A 25,793-nucleotide genomic window follows, 5' to 3' on the forward strand; every position below is an offset into this window, starting at 1 on the left:
TTATAACAAATACTTATAGTTTTAGGAAGGCGATTGAGCAGTTTAGATAAAACTGAAAATAGAGCTTACTTTTAAAAAGAATTAGGGGGGGGGGAGGAGAAAGTTCATATACAATATGCTGGCTTTAATTTTTTTCCTCAACTTTTTCAGAGGGTTGTTAAATAAAGAAAAAGGTTTTGGTAAACTTCTGATTAAGATATAAAATTAAGCGCTAAAATTCGATACCGCTATAACAAAGGATATACCGTTATAACAAATACTTATAGTTTTAGGAAGGCGAGTGAGCAGTTTAGATAAAACTGAAAATAGAGCTTACTTTTAAAAAGAATTGGGGGGGGGAGGAGTAAGTTCATATGCAATATGCTGGCTTTAATTTTTTTCCTCAACTTTTTCAGAGGATTGTTAAATAAAGAAAAAGGTTTTGGTAAGCTTCTGATTAAGATATAAAATTAAGCGCTAAAATTCGATACCGCTATAACAAAGGATATACCGTTATAACAAATACTTATAGTTTTAGGAAGGCGATTGAGCAGTTTAGATAAAACTGAAAATAGAGCTTCCTTTTAAAAAGAATTGGGGGGGGGAGGAGAAAGTTCATATACAATATGCTGGCTTTAATTTTTTTCCTCAACTTTTTCAGAGGGTTGTTAAATAAAGAAAAAGGTTTTGGTAAGCTTCTGATTAAGATATAAAATTAAGCGCTAAAATTCGATACCGCTATAACAAAGGATATACCGTTATAACAAATACTTATAGTTTTAGGAAGGCGAGTGAGCAGTTTAGATAAAACTGATAATAGAGCTTACTTTTAAAAAGAATTGGGGGGGGGGAGTAAGTTCATATGCAATATGCTGGCTTTAATTTTTTTCCTCAACTTTTTCAGAGGGTTGTTAAATAAAGAAAAAGGTTTTGGTAAGCTTCTGATTAAGATATAAACTTAAGCGCTAAAATTCGATACCGCTATAAACAAGGATATACCGTTATAACAAATACTTATAGTTTTAGGAAGGCGATTGAGCAGTTTAGATAAAACTGAAAATAGAGCTTACTTTTAAAAAGAATTGGGGGGGGAGGAGAAAGTTCATATACAATATGCTGGCTTTAATTTTTTTCCTCAACTTTTTCAGAGGGTTGTTAAATAAAGAAAAAGGTTTTGGTAAACTTCTGATTAAGATATAAAATTAAGCGCTAAAATTCGATACCGCTATAACAAAGGATATACCGTTATAACAAATACTTATAGTTTTAGGAAGGCGAGTGAGCAGTTTAGATAAAACTGAAAATAGAGCTTACTTTTAAAAAGAATTGGGGGGGAGGAGGAGTAAGTTCAAATGCAATATGCTGGCTTTAATTTTTTTCCTCAACTTTTTCAGAGGGTTGTTAAATAAAGAAAAAGGTTTTGGTAAGCTTCTGATTAAGATATAAAATTAAGCGCTAAAATTCGATACCGCTATAACAAAGGATATACCGTTATAACAAATACTTATAGTTTTAGGAAGGCGAGTGAGCAGTTTAGATAAAACTGAAAATAGTGCTTACTTTTAAAAAGAATTGGGGGGGGGGGAGGAGAAAGTTCATATACAATATGCTGGCTTTAATTTTTTTCCTCAACTTTTTCAGAGGGGTGTGAAGGAAAGAAAAGGGTTTTGGTAAGCTACTGATTATGATCTAAACTTAAGCGCTAAAATTCGATACCGCTATAACAAAGGATATGCCGTTATAACAAATACTTATAGTTTTAGGAAGGCGATTGAGCAGTTTAGATAAAACTGAAAATAGTGCATACTTTTAAAAAGAATTGGGGGGGGGAGGAGAAAGTTCATATACAATATGCTGGCTTTAATTTTTTTCCTCAACTTTTTCAGAGGGTTGTTAAATAAAGAAAAAGGTTTTGGTAAGCTTCTGATTAAGATATAAACTTAAGCGCTAAAATTCGATACCGCTATAACAAAGGATATACCGTTATAACAAATACTTATAGTTTTAGGAAGACGAGTGAGCAGTTTAGATAAAACTGAAAATAGAGCTTACTTTTAAAAAGAATTGGGGGGGGAGGAGTAAGTTCATATGCAATATGCTGGCTTTAATTTTTTTCCTCAACTTTTTCAGAGGGTTGTTAAATAAAGAAAAAGGTTTTGGTAAGCTTCTGATTAAGATATAAAATTAAGCGCTAAAATTCGATACCGCTATAACAAAGGATATACCGTTATAACAAATACTTATAGTTTTAGGAAGGCGATTGAGCAGTTTAGATAAAACTGAAAATAGAGCTTACTTTTAAAAAGAATTGGGGGGGGGGGAGGAGTAAGTTCATATGCAATATGCTGGCTTTAATTTTTTTCCTCAACTTTTTCAGAGGGTTGTTAAATAAAGAAAAAGGTTTTGGTAAGCTTCTGATTAAGATATAAACTTAAGCGCTAAAATTCGATACCGCTATAAACAAGGATATACCGTTATAACAAATACTTATAGTTTTAGGAAGGCGATTGAGCAGTTTAGATAAAACTGAAAATAGAGCTTACTTTTAAAAAGAATTGGGGGGGGGGAGAAGAAAGTTCATATACAATATGCTGGCTTTAATTTTTTTCCTCAACTTTTTCAGAGGGTTGTTAAATAAAGAAAAAGGTTTTGGTAAGCTTCTGATTAAGATATAAAATTAAGCGCTAAAATTCGATACCGCTATAACAAAGGATATACCGTTATAACAAATACTTATAGTTTTAGGAAGGCGAGTGAGCAGTTTAGATAAAACTGATAATAGAGCTTACTTTTAAAAAGAATTGGGAAGGAGGAGTAAGTTCATATGCAATATGCTGGCTTTAATTTTTTTCCTCAACTTTTTCAGAGGGTTGTTAAATAAAGAAAAAGGTTTTGGTAAGCTTCTGATTAAGATATAAACTTAAGCGCTAAAATTCGATACCGCTATAAACAAGGATATACCGTTATAACAAATACTTATAGTTTTAGGAAGGCGATTGAGCAGTTTAGATAAAACTGAAAATAGAGCTTACTTTTAAAAAGAATTGGGGGGGGGAGGAGAAAGTTCATATACAATATGCTGGCTTTAATTTTTTTCCTCAACTTTTTCAGAGGGTTGTTAAATAAAGAAAAAGGTTTTGGTAAACTTCTGATTAAGATATAAAATTAAGCGCTAAAATTCGATACCGCTATAACAAAGGATATACCGTTATAACAAATACTTATAGTTTTAGGAAGGCGAGTGAGCAGTTTAGATAAAACTGAAAATAGAGCTTACTTTTAAAAAGAATTGGGGGGGAGGAGGAGTAAGTTCAAATGCAATATGCTGGCTTTAATTTTTTTCCTCAACTTTTTCAGAGGGTTGTTAAATAAAGAAAAAGGTTTTGGTAAGCTTCTGATTAAGATATAAAATTAAGCGCTAAAATTCGATACCGCTATAACAAAGGATATACCGTTATAACAAATACTTATAGTTTTAGGAAGGCGAGTGAGCAGTTTAGATAAAACTGAAAATAGTGCTTACTTTTAAAAAGAATTGGGGGGGGGAGGAGAAAGTTCATATACAATATGCTGGCTTTAATTTTTTTCCTCAACTTTTTCAGAGGGGTGTGAAGGAAAGAAAAGGGTTTTGGTAAGCTACTGATTATGATCTAAACTTAAGCGCTAAAATTCGATACCGCTATAACAAAGGATATGCCGTTATAACAAATACTTATAGTTTTAGGAAGGCGATTGAGCAGTTTAGATAAAACTGAAAATAGTGCATACTTTTAAAAAGAATTGGGGGGGGGGAGAAAGTTCATATACAATATGCTGGCTTTAATTTTTTTCCTCAACTTTTTCAGAGGGTTGTTAAATAAAGAAAAAGGTTTTGGTAAGCTTCTGATTAAGATATAAACTTAAGCGCTAAAATTCGATACCGCTATAACAAAGGATATACCGTTATAACAAATACTTATAGTTTTAGGAAGACGAGTGAGCAGTTTAGATAAAACTGAAAATAGAGCTTACTTTTAAAAAGAATTGGGGGGGGGAGGAGTAAGTTCATATGCAATATGCTGGCTTTAATTTTTTTCCTCAACTTTTTCAGAGGGTTGTTAAATAAAGAAAAAGGTTTTGGTAAGCTTCTGATTAAGATATAAAATTAAGCGCTAAAATTCGATACCGCTATAACAAAGGATATACCGTTATAACAAATACTTATAGTTTTAGGAAGGTGATTGAGCAGTTTAGATAAAACTGAAAATAGAGCTTACTTTTAAAAAGAATTGGGGGGGGGAGGAGAAAGTTCATATACAATATGCTGGCTTTAATTTTTTTCCTCAACTTTTTCAGAGGGTTGTTAAATAAAGAAAAAGGTTTTGGTAAGCTTCTGATTAAGATATAAAATTAAGCGCTAAAATTCGATACCGCTATAACAAAGGATATACCGTTATAACAAATACTTATAGTTTTAGGAAGGCGAGTGAGCAGTTTAGATAAAACTGAAAATAGAGCTTACTTTTAAAAAGAATTGGGGGGGGAGGAGTAAGTTCAAATGCAATATGCTGGCTTTAATTTTTTTCCTCAACTTTTTCAGAGGGTTGTTAAATAAAGAAAAAGGTTTTGGTAAGCTTCTGATTAAGATATAAACTTAAGCGCTAAAATTCGATTCCGCTATAACAAAGGATATACCGTTATAACAAATACTTATAGTTTTAGGAAGGCGAGTGTGCAGTTTAGATAAAACTGATAATAGAGCTTACTTTTAAAAAGAATTGGGGGGGGGAGTAAGTTCATATGCAATATGCTGGCTTTAATTTTTTTCCTCAACTTTTTCAGAGGGGTGTGAAGGAAAGAAAAGGGTTTTGGTAAGCTACTGATTATGATCTAAACTTAAGCGCTAAAATTCGATACCGCTATAACAAAGGATATACCGTTATAACAAATACTTATAGTTTTAGGAAGGCGAGTGAGCAGTTTAGATAAAACTGAAAATAGAGCTAACTTTTAAAAAGAATTGGGGGGGGGAGGAGAAAGTTCATATACAATATGCTGGCTTTAATTTTTTTCCTCAACTTTTTCAGTGGGGTGTGAAGGAAAGAAAAGGGTTTTGGTAAGCTACTGATTATGATCTAAACTTAAGCGCTAAAATTCGATACCGCTATAACAAAGGATATACCGTTATAACAAATACTTATAGTTTTAGGAAGGCGATTGAGCAGTTTAGATAAAACTGAAAATAGAGCTTACTTTTAAAAAGAATTGGGGGGGGAGGAGAAAGTTCATATACAATATGCTGGCTTTAATTTTTTTCCTCAACTTTTTCAGAGGGTTGTTAAATAAAGAAAAAGGTTTTGGTAAACTTCTGATTAAGATATAAAATTAAGCGCTAAAATTCGATACCGCTATAACAAAGGATATACCGTTATAACAAATACTTATAGTTTTAGGAAGGCGAGTGAGCAGTTTAGATAAAACTGAAAATAGAGCTTACTTTTAAAAAGAATTGGGGGGGAGGAGGAGTAAGTTCAAATGCAATATGCTGGCTTTAATTTTTTTCCTCAACTTTTTCAGAGGGTTGTTAAATAAAGAAAAAGGTTTTGGTAAGCTTCTGATTAAGATATAAAATTAAGCGCTAAAATTCGATACCGCTATAACAAAGGATATACCGTTATAACAAATACTTATAGTTTTAGGAAGGCGAGTGAGCAGTTTAGATAAAACTGAAAATAGTGCTTACTTTTAAAAAGAATTGGGGGGGGAGGAGAAAGTTCATATACAATATGCTGGCTTTAATTTTTTTCCTCAACTTTTTCAGAGGGGTGTGAAGGAAAGAAAAGGGTTTTGGTAAGCTACTGATTATGATCTAAACTTAAGCGCTAAAATTCGATACCGCTATAACAAAGGATATGCCGTTATAACAAATACTTATAGTTTTAGGAAGGCGATTGAGCAGTTTAGATAAAACTGAAAATAGTGCATACTTTTAAAAAGAATTGGGGGGGGGAGGAGAAAGTTCATATACAATATGCGGGCTTTAATTTTTTTCCTCAACTTTTTCAGAGGGTTGTTAAATAAAGAAAAAGGTTTTGGTAAGCTTCTGATTAAGATATAAACTTAAGCGCTAAAATTCGATACCGCTATAACAAAGGATATACCGTTATAACAAATACTTATAGTTTTAGGAAGACGAGTGAGCAGTTTAGATAAAACTGAAAATAGAGCTTACTTTTAAAAAGAATTGGGGGGGGAGGAGTAAGTTCATATGCAATATGCTGGCTTTAATTTTTTTCCTCAACTTTTTCAGAGGGTTGTTAAATAAAGAAAAAGGTTTTGGTAAGCTTCTGATTAAGATATAAAATTAAGCGCTAAAATTCGATACTGCTATAACAAAGGATATACCGTTATAACAAATACTTATAGTTTTAGGAAGGCGATTGAGCAGTTTAGATAAAACTGAAAATAGAGCTTACTTTTAAAAAGAATTGGGGGGGGGAGGAGAAAGTTCATATACAATATGCTGGCTTTAATTTTTTTCCTCAACTTTTTCAGAGGGTTGTTAAATAAAGAAAAAGGTTTTGGTAAGCTTCTGATTAAGATATAAAATTAAGCGCTAAAATTCGATACCGCTATAACAAAGGATATACCGTTATAACAAATACTTATAGTTTTAGGAAGGAGAGTGAGCAGTTTAGATAAAACTGATAATAGAGCTTACTTTTAAAAAGAATTGGGGGGGGAGGAGTAAGTTCATATGCAATATGCTGGCTTTAATTTTTTTCCTCAACTTTTTCAGAGGGTTGTTAAATAAAGAAAAAGGTTTTGGTAAGCTTCTGATTAAGATATAAACTTAAGCGCTAAAATTCGATACCGCTATAAACAAGGATATACCGTTATAACAAATACTTATAGTTTTAGGAAGGCGATTGAGCAGTTTAGATAAAACTGAAAATAGAGCTTACTTTTAAAAAGAATTGGGGGGGGGAGGAGAAAGTTCATATACAATATGCTGGCTTTAATTTTTTTCCTCAACTTTTTCAGAGGGTTGTTAAATAAAGAAAAAGGTTTTGGTAAACTTCTGATTAAGATATAAAATTAAGCGCTAAAATTCGATACCGCTATAACAAAGGATATACCGTTATAACAAATACTTATAGTTTTAGGAAGGCGAGTGAGCAGTTTAGATAAAACTGAAAATAGAGCTTACTTTTAAAAAGAATTGGGGGGGGGGGAGGAGTAAGTTCAAATGCAATATGCTGGCTTTAATTTTTTTCCTCAACTTTTTCAGAGGGTTGTTAAATAAAGAAAAAGGTTTTGGTAAGCTTCTGATTAAGATATAAACTTAAGCGCTAAAATTCGATACCGCTATAACAAAGGATATACCGTTATAACAAATACTTATAGTTTTAGGAAGGCGATTGAGCAGTTTAGATAAAACTGAAAATAGAGCTTACTTTAAAAAAGAATTGGGGGGGGGGGAGGAGAAAGTTCATATACAATATGCTGGCTTTAATTTTTTTCCTCAACTTTTTCAGAGGGTTGTTAAATAAAGAAAAAGGTTTTGGTAAGCTTCTGATTAAGATATAAAATTAAGCGCTAAAATTCGATACCGCTATAACAAAGGATATACCGTTATAACAAATACTTATAGTTTTAGGAAGGCGAGTGAGCAGTTTAGATAAAACTGATAATAGAGCTTACTTTTAAAAAGAATTGGGGGGGGGGAGTAAGTTCATATGCAATATGCTGGCTTTAATTTTTTTCCTCAACTTTTTCAGAGGGGTGTGAAGGAAAGAAAAGGGTTTTGGTAAGCTACTGATTATGATCTAAACTTAAGCGCTAAAATTCGATACCGCTATAACAAAGGATATACCGTTATAACAAATACTTATAGTTTTAGGAAGGCGAGAGAGCAGTTTATATAAAACTGAAAATAGAGCTTACTTATAAAAAGAATTGGGGGGGGGGGGGAGAAAGTTCATATACAGTATGCTGGCTTTAATTTTTTTCCTCAACTTTTTCAGAGAGGTGTGAAGGAAAGAAAAGGGTTTTGGTAAGCTACTGATTATGATCTAAATTTAAGCGCTAAAATTCGATACCGCTATAACAAAGGATATACCGTTATAACAAATACTTATAGTTTTAGGAAGGCGAGTGAGCAGTTTAGATAAAACTGAAAATAGAGCTAACTTTTAAAAAGAATTGGGGGGGGGAGGAGAAAGTTCATATACAATATGCTGGCTTTAATTTTTTTCCTCAACTTTTTCAGTGGGGTGTGAAGGAAAGAAAAGGGTTTTGGTAAGCTACTGATTATGATCTAAACTTAAGCGCTAAAATTCGATACCGCTATAACAAAGGATATACCGTTATAACAAATACTTATAGTTTTAGGAAGGCGATTGAGCAGTTTAGATAAAACTGAAAATAGTGCTTACTTTTAAAAAGAATTGGGGGGGGGAGGAGAAAGTTCATATACAATATGCTAAATTTAATTTTTTTCCTCAACTTTTTCAGAGGGTTGTTAAATAAAGAAATAGGATTGGTAAGCTTCCGATTAAGATATAAACTTAAGCACTAAAATTCGATACCGCTATAACAAAGGATATACCGTTATAACAAATACTTATAGTTTTAGGAAGGCGAGTGAGCAGTTTAGATAAAACTGAAAATAGAGCTTACTTTTAAAAAGAATTGGGGGGGGAGGAGAAAGTTCATATACAATATGCTGGCTTTAATTTTTTTCCAACTTTTTCAGAGGGGTGTGAAGGAAAGAAAAGGGTTTTGGTAAGCTACTGATTATGATCTAAACTTAAGCGCTAAAATTCGATACCGCTATAACAAAGGATATGCCGTTATAACAAATACTTATAGTTTTAGGAAGGCGATTGAGCAGTTTAGATAAAACTGAAAATAGTGCATACTTTTAAAAAGAATTGGGGGGGGGAGGAGAAAGTTCATATACAATATGCGGGCTTTAATTTTTTTCCTCAACTTTTTCAGAGGGTTGTTAAATAAAGAAAAAGGTTTTGGTAAGCTTCTGATTAAGATATAAACTTAAGCGCTAAAATTCGATACCGCTATAACAAAGGATATACCGTTATAACAAATACTTATAGTTTTAGGAAGACGAGTGAGCAGTTTAGATAAAACTGAAAATAGAGCTTACTTTTAAAAAGAATTGGGGGGGGGAGGAGTAAGTTCATATGCAATATGCTGGCTTTAATTTTTTTCCTCAACTTTTTCAGAGGGTTGTTAAATAAAGAAAAAGGTTTTGGTAAGCTTCTGATTAAGATATAAAATTAAGCGCTAAAATTCGATACCGCTATAACAAAGGATATACCGTTATAACAAATACTTATAGTTTTAGGAAGGCGATTGAGCAGTTTAGATAAAACTGAAAATAGAGCTTACTTTTAAAAAGAATTGGGGGGGGGGGAGGAGAAAGTTCATATACAATATGCTGGCTTTAATTTTTTTCCTCAACTTTTTCAGAGGGTTGTTAAATAAAGAAAAAGGTTTTGGTAAGCTTCTGATTAAGATATAAAATTAAGCGCTAAAATTCGATACCGCTATAACAAAGGATATACCGTTATAACAAATACTTATAGTTTTAGGAAGGAGAGTGAGCAGTTTAGATAAAACTGATAATAGAGCTTACTTTTAAAAAGAATTGGGGGGGGAGGAGTAAGTTCATATGCAATATGCTGGCTTTAATTTTTTTCCTCAACTTTTTCAGAGGGTTGTTAAATAAAGAAAAAGGTTTTGGTAAGCTTCTGATTAAGATATAAACTTAAGCGCTAAAATTCGATACCGCTATAAACAAGGATATACCGTTATAACAAATACTTATAGTTTTAGGAAGGCGATTGAGCAGTTTAGATAAAACTGAAAATAGAGCTTACTTTTAAAAAGAATTGGGGGGGGGGGGAGGAGAAAGTTCATATACAATATGCTGGCTTTAATTTTTTTCCTCAACTTTTTCAGAGGGTTGTTAAATAAAGAAAAAGGTTTTGGTAAGCTTCTGATTAAGATATAAAATTAAGCGCTAAAATTCGATACCGCTATAACAAAGGATATACCGTTATAACAAATACTTATAGTTTTAGGAAGGCGAGTGAGCAGTTTAGATAAAACTGATAATAGAGCTTACTTTTAAAAAGAATTGGGGGGGGGAGTAAGTTCATATGCAATATGCTGGCTTTAATTTTTTTCCTCAACTTTTTCAGAGGGGTGTGAAGGAAAGAAAAGGGTTTTGGTAAGCTACTGATTATGATCTAAACTTAAGCGCTAAAATTCGATACCGCTATAACAAAGGATATACCGTTATAACAAATACTTATAGTTTTAGGAAGGCGAGAGAGCAGTTTATATAAAACTGAAAATAGAGCTTACTTATAAAAAGAATTGGGGGGGGGGAGAAAGTTCATATACAGTATGCTGGCTTTAATTTTTTTCCTCAACTTTTTCAGAGAGGTGTGAAGGAAAGAAAAGGGTTTTGGTAAGCTACTGATTATGATCTAAACTTAAGCGCTAAAATTCGATACCGCTATAACAAAGGATATACCGTTATAACAAATACTTATAGTTTTAGGAAGGCGAGTGAGCAGTTTAGATAAAACTGAAAATAGAGCTAACTTTTAAAAAGAATTGGAGGGGGGGGAGGAGAAAGTTCATATACAATATGCTGGCTTTAATTTTTTTCCTCAACTTTTTCAGTGGGGTGTGAAGGAAAGAAAAGGGTTTTGGTAAGCTACTGATTATGATCTAAACTTAAGCGCTAAAATTCGATACCGCTATAACAAAGGATATACCGTTATAACAAATACTTATAGTTTTAGGAAGGCGATTGAGCAGTTTAGATAAAACTGAAAATAGTGCTTACTTTTAAAAAGAATTGGGGGGGGGGAGGAGAAAGTTCATATACAATATGCTAAATTTAATTTTTTTCCTCAACTTTTTCAGAGGGTTGTTAAATAAAGAAATAGGATTGGTAAGCTTCCGATTAAGATATAAACTTAAGCACTAAAATTCGATACCGCTATAACAAAGGATATACCGTTATAACAAATACTTATAGTTTTAGGAAGGCGAGTGAGCAGTTTAGATAAAACTGAAAATAGAGCTTACTTTTAAAAAGAATTGGGGGGGGGGGAGGAGTAAGTTCATATGCAATATGCTGGCTTTAATTTTTTTCCTCAACTTTTTCAGAGGGGTGTGAGGGAATGAAAAGGGTTTTGTTAAGTTACTGAATATGATCTAAACTTAAGCGCTAAAATTCGATACCGCTATAACAAAGGATATACCGTTATATCAAATACTTATAGTTTTAGGTAGGTGAGTGAGAAGTTTAGATGAGACTGAAAATGGAGCTTATTTTTTAAAAAAATTGGGGGGGGGAGGAAGTTCATATACAGTATGCTGGCTTTAATTTTTTTTCCTCAACTTTTTCAGAGGGTTGTAATGGAAAGAAAAGGGTTTCGGAAAGCTACTGATTATGATCTAAACTTAAGCGCTAAAATTCGATACCGGTATAACAAAGGATATACCGTTATTACAAATGTTTATAGTTTTAGGAAAGCGATTGAGCAGTTTAGATAAAACTGAAAATAGAGCTTACTTTTAAAAAGAATTGGGGGGGGGAGGAGAAAGTTCATATACAATATGCTGGCTTTAATTTTTTTCATCAACTTTTTCAGAGGGTTGTTAAATAAAGAAAAAGGTTTTGGTAAGCTTCTGATTAAGATATAAACTTAAGCGCTAAAATTCGATACCGCTATAACAAAGGATATACCGTTATAACTAATACTTATAGTTTTAGGAAAGCGATTGAGCAGTTTAGATAAAACTGAAAATAGAGTTTACTTTTAAAAAGAATTGGGGGCGGGGAGAAAGTTCATATACAATATGCTGGCTTTAATTTTTTTCATCACCTTTTTCAGAGGGTTGTTAAATAAAGAAAAAGGTTTTGGTAAGCTTCTGATTAAGATATAAACTTAAGCGCTAAAATTCGATACCGCTATAACAAAGGATATACCGTTATAACAAATACTTATAGTTTTAGGAAGGCGATTGAGCAGTTTAGATAAAACTGAAAATAGAGCTTACTTTTAAAAAGAATTGGGGGGGGGAGAAAGTTCATATACAATATGCTGGCTTTAATTTTTTTCATCAACTTTTTCAGAGGGTTGTTAAATAAAGAAAAAGGTTTTGGTAAGCTTCTGATTAAGATATAAACTTAAGCGCTAAAATTCGATACCGCTATAACAAAGGATATACCGTTATATCAAATACTTATAGTTTTAGGAAGGCGATTGAGCAGTTTAGATAAAACTGAAAATAGAGCTTACTTTTAAAAAGAATTGGGGGGGGGGAGGAGAAAGTTCATATACAATATGCTGGCTTTAATTTTTTTCCTCAACTTTTTCAGAGGGGTGTGAAGGAAAGAAAAGGGTTTTGGTAAGCTACTGATTATGATCTAAACTTAAGCGCTAAAATTCGATACCGCTATAACAAAGGATATACTGTTATATCATATAATTATAGTTTTAGGTAGGTGATTGAGAAGTTTAGATGAGACTGAAAATGGAGCTTATTTTTTAAAAAAATTGGGGGGGGGGGGAGGAAGTTCATATACAATATGCTGGCTTTAATTTTTTTCGTCAACTTTTTCAGAGGGGTGTAATGGAAAGAAAAGGGTTTCGGAAAGCTACTGATTATGATCTAAACTTAAGCACTAAAATTCGATACCGGTATAACAAGGATATACCGTTATTACAAATGTTTATAGTTTTAGGAAGGCGATTGAGCAGTTTAGATAAAACTGAAAATAGAGCTTACTTTTAAAAAGAATTGGGGGGGGGAGGAGAAAGTTCATATACAATATGCTGGCTTTAATTTTTTTCCTCAACTTTTTCAGAGGGTTGTAAATAAAGAAAAAGGTTTTGGTAAGCTTCTGATTAAGATATAAACTTAAGCGCTAAAATTCGATACCATTATAACAAAGGATATACCGTTATAACAAATACTTATAGTTATAGGTAGGTGAGTGAGAAGTTTTGATAAAACTGAAAATAGAGCTAATTCTTTAAAAAATTGGGGGGGGGGGAGGAAGTTCATATACAATATGCTGGCTTTAATTTTCTTTCCTCAACATTTTCAGTGGGTAGTGAAGGAAAGAAAAGGGTCTTGGTAAGCTACTGATTATAATCTAAACTTACGCGCTAAAATTCGATACCGTTATAACAAAGGATATACCGTTATAAAGGGATACATTTATAACAAATACTTTTAGTTTTTGGTAGGTGAGTGAGAAGTTTAGATAAAACTGAAAATAGAGCTTATTTTTTAATAGAATTGGGGGAGGAGGAGAAAGTTCATATACAATATGTTGGCTTTAATTTTTTTTCTCAACTTTTTCAGAGGGGTGTTAAGCAAAGAAAAGGGTTTTGGTAAGCTACTGATTATGATCTAAACTTAAGCGCTAAAATTCGATACCGTTATAACAAATACTTATAGCTTTAGGTAGGTGAGTGAGAAGTTTAGATAAAACTGAAAATAGAGCTAACTTTTTTAAAAAAAGGGGGGGGGGAGGAAGTTCATATACAATATGCTGGCTTTAATTTTTTTTCTTCAACTTTTTCAGAGGGGTGTGAAGGAAAGAAAAGGGTTTTGTTAAGATACTGAATATGATCTAAACTTAAGCGCTAAAATTCGATACCGTTATAACAAAGGACATACCATTATAACAAATACTTATAGTTTTAGGAAGGCGAGTGAGCAGTTTAGATAAAACTGAAAATAGAGCTTACTTTTAAAAAGAATCGGGGGGGGAGGAGAAAGTTCATATACAATATGCTGGCTTTAATTTTTTTTCCTCAACTTTTTCAGAGGGGAGTGAAGGAAAGAAAAGGGTTTCGGAAAGCTACTGATTATGATCTAAACTTAAGCGCTAAAATTCGATACCGGTATAACAAAGGATATACCGTTATTACAAATGTTTATAGTTTTAGGAAGGCGAGTGAACAGTTTAGATTAAACTGAAAATAGAGCTTATTTTTCAAAAAATTTAGGGGGGGGGGAGGAAGTTCATATACAATATGCTGGCTTTAATTTTTTTTCCTCAACTTTTTCAGAGGGTTGTTAAATAAAGAAAAGGGATCTGGTAAGCTACTGATTAAGATCTAAACTTAAGCGTGATTTTAACTTTTATGGGTAATACATACTTTTACACAAGAGCTAATTTTTTTTAAAAAAAAAGGGGGGGGAGGACGTTCATATACAATATACTGGCTTTAATTTTTTTCCCTCAACTTTTTCAGAGGGGTGTGAAAGAAAGAAAAGGGTTTTGTTAAGTTACTGAATATGATCTAAACTTAAGCGCTAAAATTCGGTACCGTTATAACAAAGGATATACCTTTATAACAAATACTTATAGTTTGAGGTAGGTGAGTGAGAAGTTTATATAAAACTGAAAATAGAGCTAATTTTTTAAAAAAAATGGGGGGGGGAGGAAGTTCATATACAATATGCTGGCTTTAATTTTTTTTCCTCATATTTTTTAGAGGGTTGTGAAGGAAAGAAAAGGATTTTGGTAAGCTACTGATTATGATCTAAATTTAAGCGCTAAAATTCGATACCGTTATGACAAAGGATATACCGTTATAAAGGAAAACCGTTATAACAAATACTTATAGTTTTTGGTAGGTGAGTGAGAAGTTTAGATAAAACTGAAAATAGAGCTTATTTTTTAAAAGAATTGGGGGGGGAGGAGAATGTTCATATACAATATGTTAGCTTTAATTTTTTTTCTCAACTTTGGCAAAGGGGAGTGAAGGAAAGAAAAGGGTTTTGGTAAGCTACTGATTATGATCTAAACTTAAGCGCTAAAATTAGATACCGCCATAACAAAGGATATACCGTTATAACAAATACTTATAGTTTTAGGAAGGCGAGTGAGAAGTTTAGATAAAACAGAAAATAGAGCTTATTTTTTAAAAAAATTGGGGGGGGGAGAAAGTTCATATACAATATGTTGGTTTTAATTTTTTTCCCTTAACTTTTTCAGAGGGTAGTTAAATAAAGAAAAGGGATCTGGTAAGCTACTGATTAAGATCTAAACTTAAGCGCTAAAATTCGATACCATTATAACAAATACTTATAGTTTTAGGTAGGTGAGTGCGAAGTTTTGATAAAACTGAAAATAGAGCTAATTTTTTAAAACAATGGGGGGGGGGAGGAAGTTTATATACAATATGTTGGGTTTAATTTTTTTCCTCAACTTTTTCAGAGGGGTGTGAAGGAAAGAAAAGGGTTTTGTTAAGATACTGAATATGATCTAAACTTAAGCGCTAAAATTCGATACCGTTATAACAAAGGACATACCATTATAACAAATACTTATAGTTTTAGGAAGGCGAGTGAGCAGTTTAGATAAAACTGAAAATAGAGCTTACTTTTAAAAAGAATCGGGGGGGGGGAGGAGAAAGTTCATATACAATATGCTGGCTTTAATTTTTTTTCCTCAACTTTTTCAGAGGGGAGTGAAGGAAAGAAAAGGGTTTCGGAAAGCTACTGATTATGATCTAAACTTAAGCGCTAAAATTCGATACCGGTATAACAAAGGATATACCGTTATTACAAATGTTTATAGTTTTAGGAAGGCGAGTGAACAGTTTAGATTAAACTGAAAATAGAGCTTATTTTTCAAAAAATTTAGGGGGGGGGGGAGGAAGTTCATATACAATATGCTGGCTTTAATTTTTTTTCCTCAACTTTTTCAGAGGGTTGTTAAATAAAGAAAAGGGATCTGGTAAGCTACTGATTAAGATCTAAACTTAAGCGTGATTTTAACTTTTATGGGTAATACATACTTTTACACAAGAGCTAATTTTTTTTTTAAAAAAAGGGGGGGGGGAGGACGTTCATATACAATATACTGGCTTTAATTTTTTTCCCTCAACTTTTTCAGAGGGGTGTGAAAGAAAGAAAAGGGTTTTGTTAAGTTACTGAATATGATCTAAACTTAAGCGCTAAAATTCGGTACCGTTATAACAAAGGATATACCTTTATAACAAATACTTATAGTTTGAGGTAGGTGAGTGAGAAGTTTATATAAAACTGAAAATAGAGCTAATTTTTTAAAAAAAATGGGGGGGGGGGAGGAAGTTCATATACAATATGCTGGCTTTAATTTTTTTTCCTCATATTTTTTAGAGGGTTGTGAAGGAAAGAAAAGGATTTTGGTAAGCTACTGATTATGATCTAAACTTAAGCGCTAAAATTCGATACCATTATAACAAATACTTATAGTTTTAGGTAGGTGAGTGCGAAGTTTTGATAAAACTGAAAATAGAGCTAATTTTTTAAAACAATGGGGGGGGGGGAGGAAGTTTATATACAATATGTTGGGTTTAATTTTTTTCCTCAACTTTTTCAGAGGGGTGTGAAGGAAAGAAAAGGGTTTTGGTAAGCTACTGATTATGATCTAAACTTAAGCGCTAAAATTCGATACCGCTATAACAAAGGATATACCGTTATAACAAATACTTATAGTTTTAGGAAGGCGAGTGAGCAGTTTAGATAAAACTGAAAATAGAGCTTACTTTTAAAAAGAATTGGGGGGGGGGGGAGGAGAAAGTTCATATACAATATGCTGGCTTTAATTTTTTTCCTCAACTTTTTCAGAGGGGTGTGAAGGAAAGAAAAGGGTTTTGGTAAGCTACTGATTATGATCTAAACTTAAGCGCTGAAATTCGATACCGCTATAACAAAGGATATACCGTTATAACAAATACTTATAGTTTTTGGAAGGCGAGTGAGCAGTTTAGATAAAACTGAAAATAGAGGTTATTTTTTAAAAAAATTGGGGGGGAGGAGGATGTTCATATACAATATGCTAGCTTTAATTTTTTTCCCTCAACTTTTTCAGAGGGTTGTTAAAGAAAGAAAAGCGTTCTGGTAAGCTACGGATTAAGATCTAAACTTAAGCGTGATTTTAACTTTTATGGGTAATACATACTTTTACACATTAAACAATTCACTTTCAAGCGTTATTTTTTTTTCTCGTAAATTTTACGCCTTTGTTTATTATGCGCCGCATTAACGTTTTATTTGTCTTAATTTACACACATTTTTTTAATGTGCGCTATGTTTGCGCGTTTAATCTTTTTTGTCTAGCATTTACCCGTTCAATTTGCTTTCGGTGTTATAATGTTTCATTTACCTAACATACTCGTATTTTTCATTCGTACATATATTTTACGAGTTATTTTTCTCTATGCGTAATTCTTGTTTATAGGTTACTTATACCTTTTTCTTATGCGTCACTATCACGCTTTGTCCTACTTTGCTCCATACGTTCCTTTTCTTATGCGCTACTTTTACTTTTGCACATTAGTTATATTATGCTTTAATTAACACACTTTTTTATATATATTTTACTTATTTATAAATTTCTTCTTTGAATTTGCTTAATTACGCTTTACTTCTACTTATTTACGTGTTACTTTTACTTGTTATGCTTTCTTTACTTTACGCTTTTTTTTTAATTCTTTAAATTACACCTTTTTTTTTTACTTAACTTTATATTTCTTATGCGTTTCTTTTACTTTTATTATTAATTAGTTTTATTTTTCTTAAGCTTTACGTTTAAACGTTTACTTTTTATTTATTACTTTTACGTACTTATAATTTTTACGCATTACTTATCTCACTGCTTTAATTAACACACTTTTTAAGGTACTACTTTATATTTTACACTTTTTATTTTTAATACTTTAGTATATGCATTATGTTTTACACTTAACTTTATATTTCCCGCCTTAAGTTAGTTTACGCTCTATATTTTTTTTTTAACTTTCTATTTGCTTTGCTTCTCTATATCACATAGTTTACTTTTTACTTTACCTTATGCTTGACTTTGTCTGCTTTATTCTTACATTACTCGATTTATATTACGTTTTAAATTTGGTTGACGCTTTGAGTTACATGCTTTTTAATTTTCGCTTCTCCTAACTTTACATATGCTTTACTTTCCTTTCTTCTAAACATTACAAGCTTTATTTTTATTTTATATTTTGCACTTTAGTTTTCTTTATACTATATTATATTTAGTTTCACTTCAAATGACATTAAAATTTCTTTTTTTACACACATTTAATTTAGGCTTTTCTCTTAACTTCTCTTTAATCTTAATATCATTCATTTTCATATACTTTACGTAGAGCTTAACTTGTTATTTAGCTATATCCTCTATAATTTTTTTCTTAATTTAAGCTTTAATTAAAAAACTTTTACCTTAATTTATACATATTTCACTTCTCTTGAAATGATTTTTTATACTTTACTTTGGATTTCATGCTTTACTATAACTTTACACATCACTTTATATTTTACTCTTTGCTCAACATTTTCCGCTTTATTTAAATGTTATACTTTTTGCTTTACATTATTTTTTCTTAACTTTAACTACCTACGTACTTTTTGCTTTATTTTTATTTACTTTATATTTTATTATTTGCTTTATTTTTCTTTACTTTATATTTGCTTGACACTTTATATTTTACGTTTTTTTTAAAGCCTAGTTTACGTATTTACTTTACATAATAATTGTTCTCTAATATGTTTCACTTTAAACCTTCAACTTTACATGCATATTACTTTATACTTTATTTTATAATTTGAGCCTTTTTTACGCTATTACTTTATATTTTATTATACTCTTTAGTTTTTTAGTTTACATTTTTACGTCACTTTTTTTTGGCCCAATTTAACAACTAATTTGCTCTCCCCAATAAATATAGTTAAATACTCCTTGGACCACTTCATTTAATAATTTTACTCGTAGTATTTTAAATTTCAAACTTTTAATATGTCATATTTTAAATTTTAGACCTTGTATTTACATTTTTTATGTTTTAGACATCGCTTTCCATTTTACTCAACACTTTTTAATTGTTGCTCGGCTGGTTGTTTTACACTGGTCTGTTTTTGATTTTAACTGTTAATTATTCAACTTTTAAATGATTTTCTTTTTAATTTTTATACACAATTAGCTTTTATCCTTGATTTTGCATACCACCATTTTTTAGTATTTTTAAAAACACGCTTTTAAATTTTGATTTGCAAATATTTTAAAATTTTAAGGATTTTATAACATTAACGTCCCTTTTGGACGATAATATTTTAATGATTTTAATCTTAGGGTATATTTTATCTATACTTGTTATTTTATCAATTTTGTCTTTTTACATCTTTATCCTATCTTTTATCCACAAATAATTTTATATCTTGAAATTTTATGCATGTAAACGGCTTTGTACAGTCGATTTTTATTTTTAAACATAATGTTTTAAAATTGTAACGTTTGTAAAATTTTCATTTTACTGATTTATTCAAATTTTATGTCCTTTAGGACAGGCTAGTACTAATGTGTACTTTTATCTTGTGTGTAATTCTTAACTTTTTCCTTTTACCCAGCAACTAGCTCTAGCTCTCAATTCGATCCTATTGATACCTTTATTCAACTGTAGTATCTAGTAAGTAAAAATGAGTTCGTGATGTTACAAACATTTCGTTAGTATAAGGGTCTGTTGGCCTGAACGGTACAACACCAAGCACGATCAATATTGTTTTAATTTGTTTTCATGTTAAATTGTTGAACGATATGTAAAATTATTAGGGTCTGTTGACCTTCTTTCTGATGTGTTTCAATGTTTTCGAGGCTTGTTGCCATCGCTGTTACTGTAAAATTTTTAACATTTTATTTCTATATAATTGCTGTCAAATTAAAAATTGTGGTTCCACTGCATTCGGCGAATGGGCCTATAGGCCTAGGCCGCTGTAAAATTTCCTTCACTTAGCCTTATATAATAATTAACTTTTAATTTACGCAATATTTTCTATTTTACTCTTTGAACTTGTCTTCATACTTAACGCTTTTCTTTATGTTATAATACATCATTTATTTTACTTATAACTTTCTGCTATACTTATATTAACTGTTTTTTATTCTTGCATTTTTTTAGTTTGTTTCATGCTTTACTTTATATTTGATGCTGCAATTTAATTTACCTTCTAGTTAACTTTTTAATTTGTCTTTTCTTTATTTCATATTTTACTCTTTACTTTAGACTTTAGATTTTACGCGTTAATTTAAACTAAATTTACATTACATATTTGCTTCATAATTTAATTTACACTACATTTTATTTTCTACCGCATTTTTCTTTATTATATACTTCTTTATTTATATTATATATTGTTATTTTCCTGAAAATTTATATAAATACTGTTTACCATAACCACGAAGATCATTAAATCCTTTGAGTGTTTATAAGACTTACCTTTAAAAAACTAGGAAGTCACTTGGAAGGATTTATGTTTCCTAAAGATTTCGGAAGCTGAAAATAAAAAATATGGGAATGGCAGGATGAGAGCAATGCTTACGTATGTTATTTAAGTCATATAATAATCACAGTTGTTTTTTAAAAATAAAAAAATTTTAATTTGGAAAAAAATTACAATTGAAACAATTTCAAATTTGAAATAAAATATGGGAAAAAGAAGAAATTCGGGCGAAAATTGTTTTTGTGTGCTTCAGAGTTTAAGAATTTTAGCCATTTCAGAAAAATAGCTAAGATTCCTTAAAAATATTCTTCTCAAAATCTTATAATATGAATTTAATTATTTACTATTTCGTTTTTGAAAAGTTACATTATTTATTTAAATTAAATTTTAAAATTAGATTACTTCAGGAAAAGTTAAAATTAGAACAAGTTGGCGTGTTGTTACTTTCTTACGTAAGCAGAGGATATAATTTGCTGACAAAGAAAGAGGGAGACTAAAATTGAAAAACAGGCTTTATTAGAGCGACCTCATGCAAATATAAATATTTCCGTTTTTGGATGTTCTATAACAAATAAACTCTGATGTTTATTACGAAGAGATTTATAAAGAAATTAAGCATTTTAATCACTAAATTTAGAAATGCATAATTAATTTTCATTTTAATGAATAATTAAAATTATAACTAATTTCACTTCATTCGTAAATGAAGAGAGTTAAAGGTTAATAGCAGACTCAACAATTTTAATGCCAGAAAAGATTGCAGTTAATAAGTTTATATTGAAATAATTGTTCTTCCGATATTATTAACTTTAGTAATGTTTTAATGGTTTCTGCACGATTTTAATCTTAGCTACTTTTATCTATAAAAAGGGAGCCAAAAGTTTCAGAGAAGGATCTATTTAAAATAATTAAAAAGTAATTAAATTAAAATATTTTGCCTTATTTGCTGCCATGGGAATCACATTGAACATTATATTGCTATCACATGATTAATATTTTAAGCTGTTTAATATTTTTCGGAACTTCGTTACCTTGAAAAAAAATTAGAAGTTCCACGTTTTCACTATTTTATTTAAAAAATACTAAAATAAAATTTATTGCTCTCTTTCTCAAAATAAAAAACCAGCAAAAATATAAAAAAAACTACCACATCTATATTTGTAAATTTTTTTGGAGTATAGTATTTATCTTAGAAACCGATTAAGATTTATTTCTAAGTTAGAACAAATTTTTTTCTTCTCTTGAAGGGCTAACTTTTCAACACTTTTTGTTGAAAAATAATTGTTGATAATATTTGCAGTTAATAAATATTCTTCAGTTTTCTAAAAAAAATGAGAAGAAACAAATATCTTTCACTTACAGCAAAATCTTCAAATATCCGAAATTGTTTCCATTATCTATTGTAGTACTATGAAAAATAATCCTAAAAAACGAAAACATGAAGAGTTCAAAAACAAACCTAGAATAATTAAATGTTTTAAAATTAAAATAAAGTGTCAGAAGCATGCAGAAACAAATGATACGAAGAAAATTAAAAGAAATACACTATAGTAAAAACGACAATGATAAATTAAGTACTGTAAAAAACAAGTACAATGAAAATATTAAAAACACTATTTACACGTTAGACAATTTATTTTACGTGTTATAGTATTTAATTTTACTTATGTACTTTCCTTATTTACCTTAATGTCCCCCCTTAATGTACAATTGTGTTACTTTTCACGTTTGCTTTTCTTGTGCTTTGCTTTCAATTGTTATACGCATTAAATTTTCCCACTACTTTTGTTTATGCGTTGCTTTTACAAGTTTAATTTTCTTATACTTGACTTGTACCTATTGCTCTCGTCTATTCTTTACTTCATACTTTCCTTCACTTTATATTATATACGTTAATTTTCTATAAGCGTTACTTTTCTTATGTGTTTCTTCTACACGTTATACTGCAAGCGAAATTTTTCTCGATACGTAGCATTTCTGTGTTATAAGTATAATTATGTTTTACGAGTTAAATTTCTTTATGGATTGCTTTTGTTATGCATTACTTTTGATCAACTTCCTTGATTACTCCATACTTTCATTTATATTTTACGAGTTAATTTCCTTATGCGTTAATTTTTATGCATTAATTTATACGCTTTCCGTAAATATTTTACTTTTCTATAAGAGTTTCTTTTACGCATTTGCGTTTATGCGAATTTATCGTTTATAATATGTTGTTGCTTTTACTTGTTGTCTGCCTTATAATTAACGCGGTACTTTTTCTCTATGCGTTACAATTGCGCATTTTACGCGATACTTTTGGTTATCCCTTACTTTTACGTTTTAATTTTTTACCTTTCTCTACTTCATTATTTACTTCAAATTTTTTACTTTACTCCTTTCCTTACTGTAAACTTCTTTTGTTGTTATTCTTTCCTATGTACGTTACTTTTGCGCTTTATTTTTTTACTTCACTTTTTTATGCGTTATTTGCTTTTCCGTTTGCGCTACTTTTACACGCTATTGTTAAATTTTAAGCGTTACTTTTCTTCATGCTTTAACTAACGCCTTTTTTACTGTAGTTTATATTTCACACTTCAATACACTTTTTACTACAGTTTATTCTTTACTTTACCTTACTTTTTTCACTCTATATTAAACTTTAAATTTGCTTTACGCTTTGCGTTACAATATTTTTATTTTACGTTTTACTTACGTTAAGCTCTATTTTTATTTTTATTTTTTCGTTAACTTTATACGTCACTTAATATTAACTTATAATTTACGTTTTTTTACGCACTCTCAATTTATTACATACTTTACTTTCTTAACTTTACTTATAAGTGTATACTTAACTTATTTTACTTTATATTTCAAAATTTATTTCACGCTTTAATTAATACAATTTTAACCTAATTTTACACACATTTCAGAAACCCTTTTTATTTGACTTTTTTAACTTTAATTAATATTTTATACACTTCTGTATATTTTACCCTTAACATTTTCTGCCTAATACTCTTTATTTTTTACGCTTTTCTATATTTTACTTTCTATTTTACGTTCTGCTTTATTTTTATTTACTTTTCACGCTTCTTTACGCTTTTAATTGTACACGTTACTTAAAGCTTAGTTTAAGTATTAGTGCTCTAAATTACAGTATAATTTACTTTATACTATGCTTAATTTTGCTTTCAATTTAACACAGATATAAATTTACGCTGTACTTTATATTTTACGCCTTTCTTTATACTTTTGCCGGACTTTACATTTTACTATACGCTTTAGTTTTCTAGTTTGCTCTTTTTTAGTTACGTTTCATTTTATTCGTTTTTTTTTCTTCTTTACTACACATTTACGCTTTACTTTATGCTTTGCATTTGACTTCTGTTAAACTTTATTTTATGCTTAGATTATGTTATATTATATTTACCAAACTACTTTTTACTATCTTTTACATTTGATCATACTTTGCACTCTACTTCCGACTTTATACTGTGTTTCATGCTTTATTTTGTGCTTAAGAAAGTAATCTTTTTGCATTAATCCTTTTAAACTTTAGGCTTCACTTCTTATCCACTTCACTTTGCTTTACTTCTCCAACTTCTTATTTTGCATTTGACTTTATTTGTTACGCTTTAAATTATTCTATACAAGACTTAGCTTTTTACTTAGAATTTTACGCTTTACTTTATAGGCTTTATGAGTTAATTTTATGAGTTAATTGTATTTCAAGCCTTGCTTTATTTTATGCTCTATTTTTCCTTACACTTTTGTGTTTACACACTATTTTACTTTGTTTTACGCTTTACTTTATATTTGAAGCTGAAATTTACCTCAACTTCTAATTAACCTTTTGCTTTACCTTTTTTTTCATTTGGTATTTTATTCTTTGCTTTACACTTTAAATTTTACGCATTAATTTAAGCTTAATTTACTTTGCATATTTGCTTTATAATTTAATTTACACCTCTATTAAATTTCTACTATATTTTTTTACTACCTACTTTATAATATACGGTTTATTTTACAATAATTTCTACTTTACACGCATTTTGTTTTAGATTTTACAACACTTTTCACTTTAGATATTAGTTTACTTTTGAAACGCATTTTGACCTGCACTTTACTTATTTTTTTTTTGCTACATTTTACATATTATAATTTCAATTTTATGCATTACTTAATACTAAAAGCTTTTTTTATGCTTTACATAGCATTTTTTTAAAAATTTTATATCATTTTTACTTTAAGCGCCACTTTACCTTTTGCTGCACAAACTTCGAAGTAAAGATCTTTACTCTTTACTTTACATGTGATGCAAACATTTGACGCCTAACATTTTTCTTATTTAATGCGTTACATAATTCTATATTTTACTTTTTATTCAACATTTTACACTGTATTTTATACTATTTTTTAAATTTTATACTTTCCGCCTTTTACTTTACGCTTTACTTTTATACTTTCCGCTTGACTTAATTTTTAAATTTACATAATATCTTACTCTTTACGTAACACTTGATATTTATACTTACATTACTTTACGCTTTTACTTTAACTGATACTTAACTTTGAGCAACTCTTATTCTTTAATATAATTTCTACTTTTTATCTTACTTTTTTTATTTACCTTAGAAACTTGTTACTGTACTAAATATTTCCCTTTTTACTTTATATATTTTGCGTTTTACACTACATAATTTTTTTTTAATTTTACGCTTTGCTTAACTTTATACTTAATGCATGACTGTACAAAATTTTAATTTTCGCTTTACATTATTTTATGCTTTACTATACTTTAAATTTGAATAATACTTAATTTATTATCGGGGCGATTCATGAAAACATTTTTATCTTAAAATCGTTTATTGAATTTTTGAAAAGTAAAATAAGAAGATATGACCAAGTAAACTCTACATAACTGTTTATGAACAAAAAATTTACTTAGTTTATTTTACGATATATTTTATTTTTACCGTATTTTATGATCATACCGTAATAAAAACCTTATTTTTAAAAAAAATTAGTTTTAACCTAATTAAAATGTGTCAAACCATTCTGAACGAAAACGATTATTTTATTGTTTGATGTTTTGACAAATATAATGTTTAGGGTAATTTTTGAATCCATTTTCATTTAAGTTAATGCATGCTATTAATATTTTTCTTTATTTATATTATGTATTATTATTTTCCTCAAAATTTATATAAATGCTGATTAACATGAAGATTATTAAATCCTTTGAGTGTTTATATGACTTACCTTTAATGTTTCTTGGTTAGATTTATGCTTCCTAAAGATTTCGAAAGCTGAAAAAAAAGCCACATATTGATTAAAATTACATAAATATATTTGAAACACGATAATAGGGGCCATTCAAACATTACTTAACAACATAACGGGGATGAAGTCACATAATAATTTAGAGTGGTTTTTTAAAGAAAAAAATAATAATTTGTAAAAAATTTTAAATAAAATTTTGGAGGAAAAAATTTTTTTGT

The 25,793-nt window shown here is 29.9% G+C and overlaps 1 long non-coding RNA gene across 1 annotated transcript in view; it reads right to left on the reverse strand.

Annotated features, from left to right (window-relative positions):
* Positions 1 to 21,723, reverse strand: part of LOC147809904 (uncharacterized) — a 136,953-nt gene extending 115,230 nt beyond the window's left edge. The window contains exons 1-2 of the long non-coding RNA XR_015433553.1: positions 21,668 to 21,723; positions 20,304 to 20,360 (exon numbers count right to left, since the gene is read on the reverse strand). This is a non-coding gene — a long non-coding RNA (uncharacterized LOC147809904). The remainder of the gene's footprint in view (positions 1 to 20,303; positions 20,361 to 21,667) is intronic.
* Positions 21,724 to 25,793: the final 4,070 nt, after the last annotated feature.

This window comes from Parasteatoda tepidariorum, chromosome 5, assembly GCF_982258835.1.
Source record: "Parasteatoda tepidariorum strain Cologne lab strain chromosome 5, Ptep-v5.0, whole genome shotgun sequence".
Lineage (NCBI taxonomy): Eukaryota > Metazoa > Arthropoda > Arachnida > Araneae > Theridiidae > Parasteatoda > Parasteatoda tepidariorum.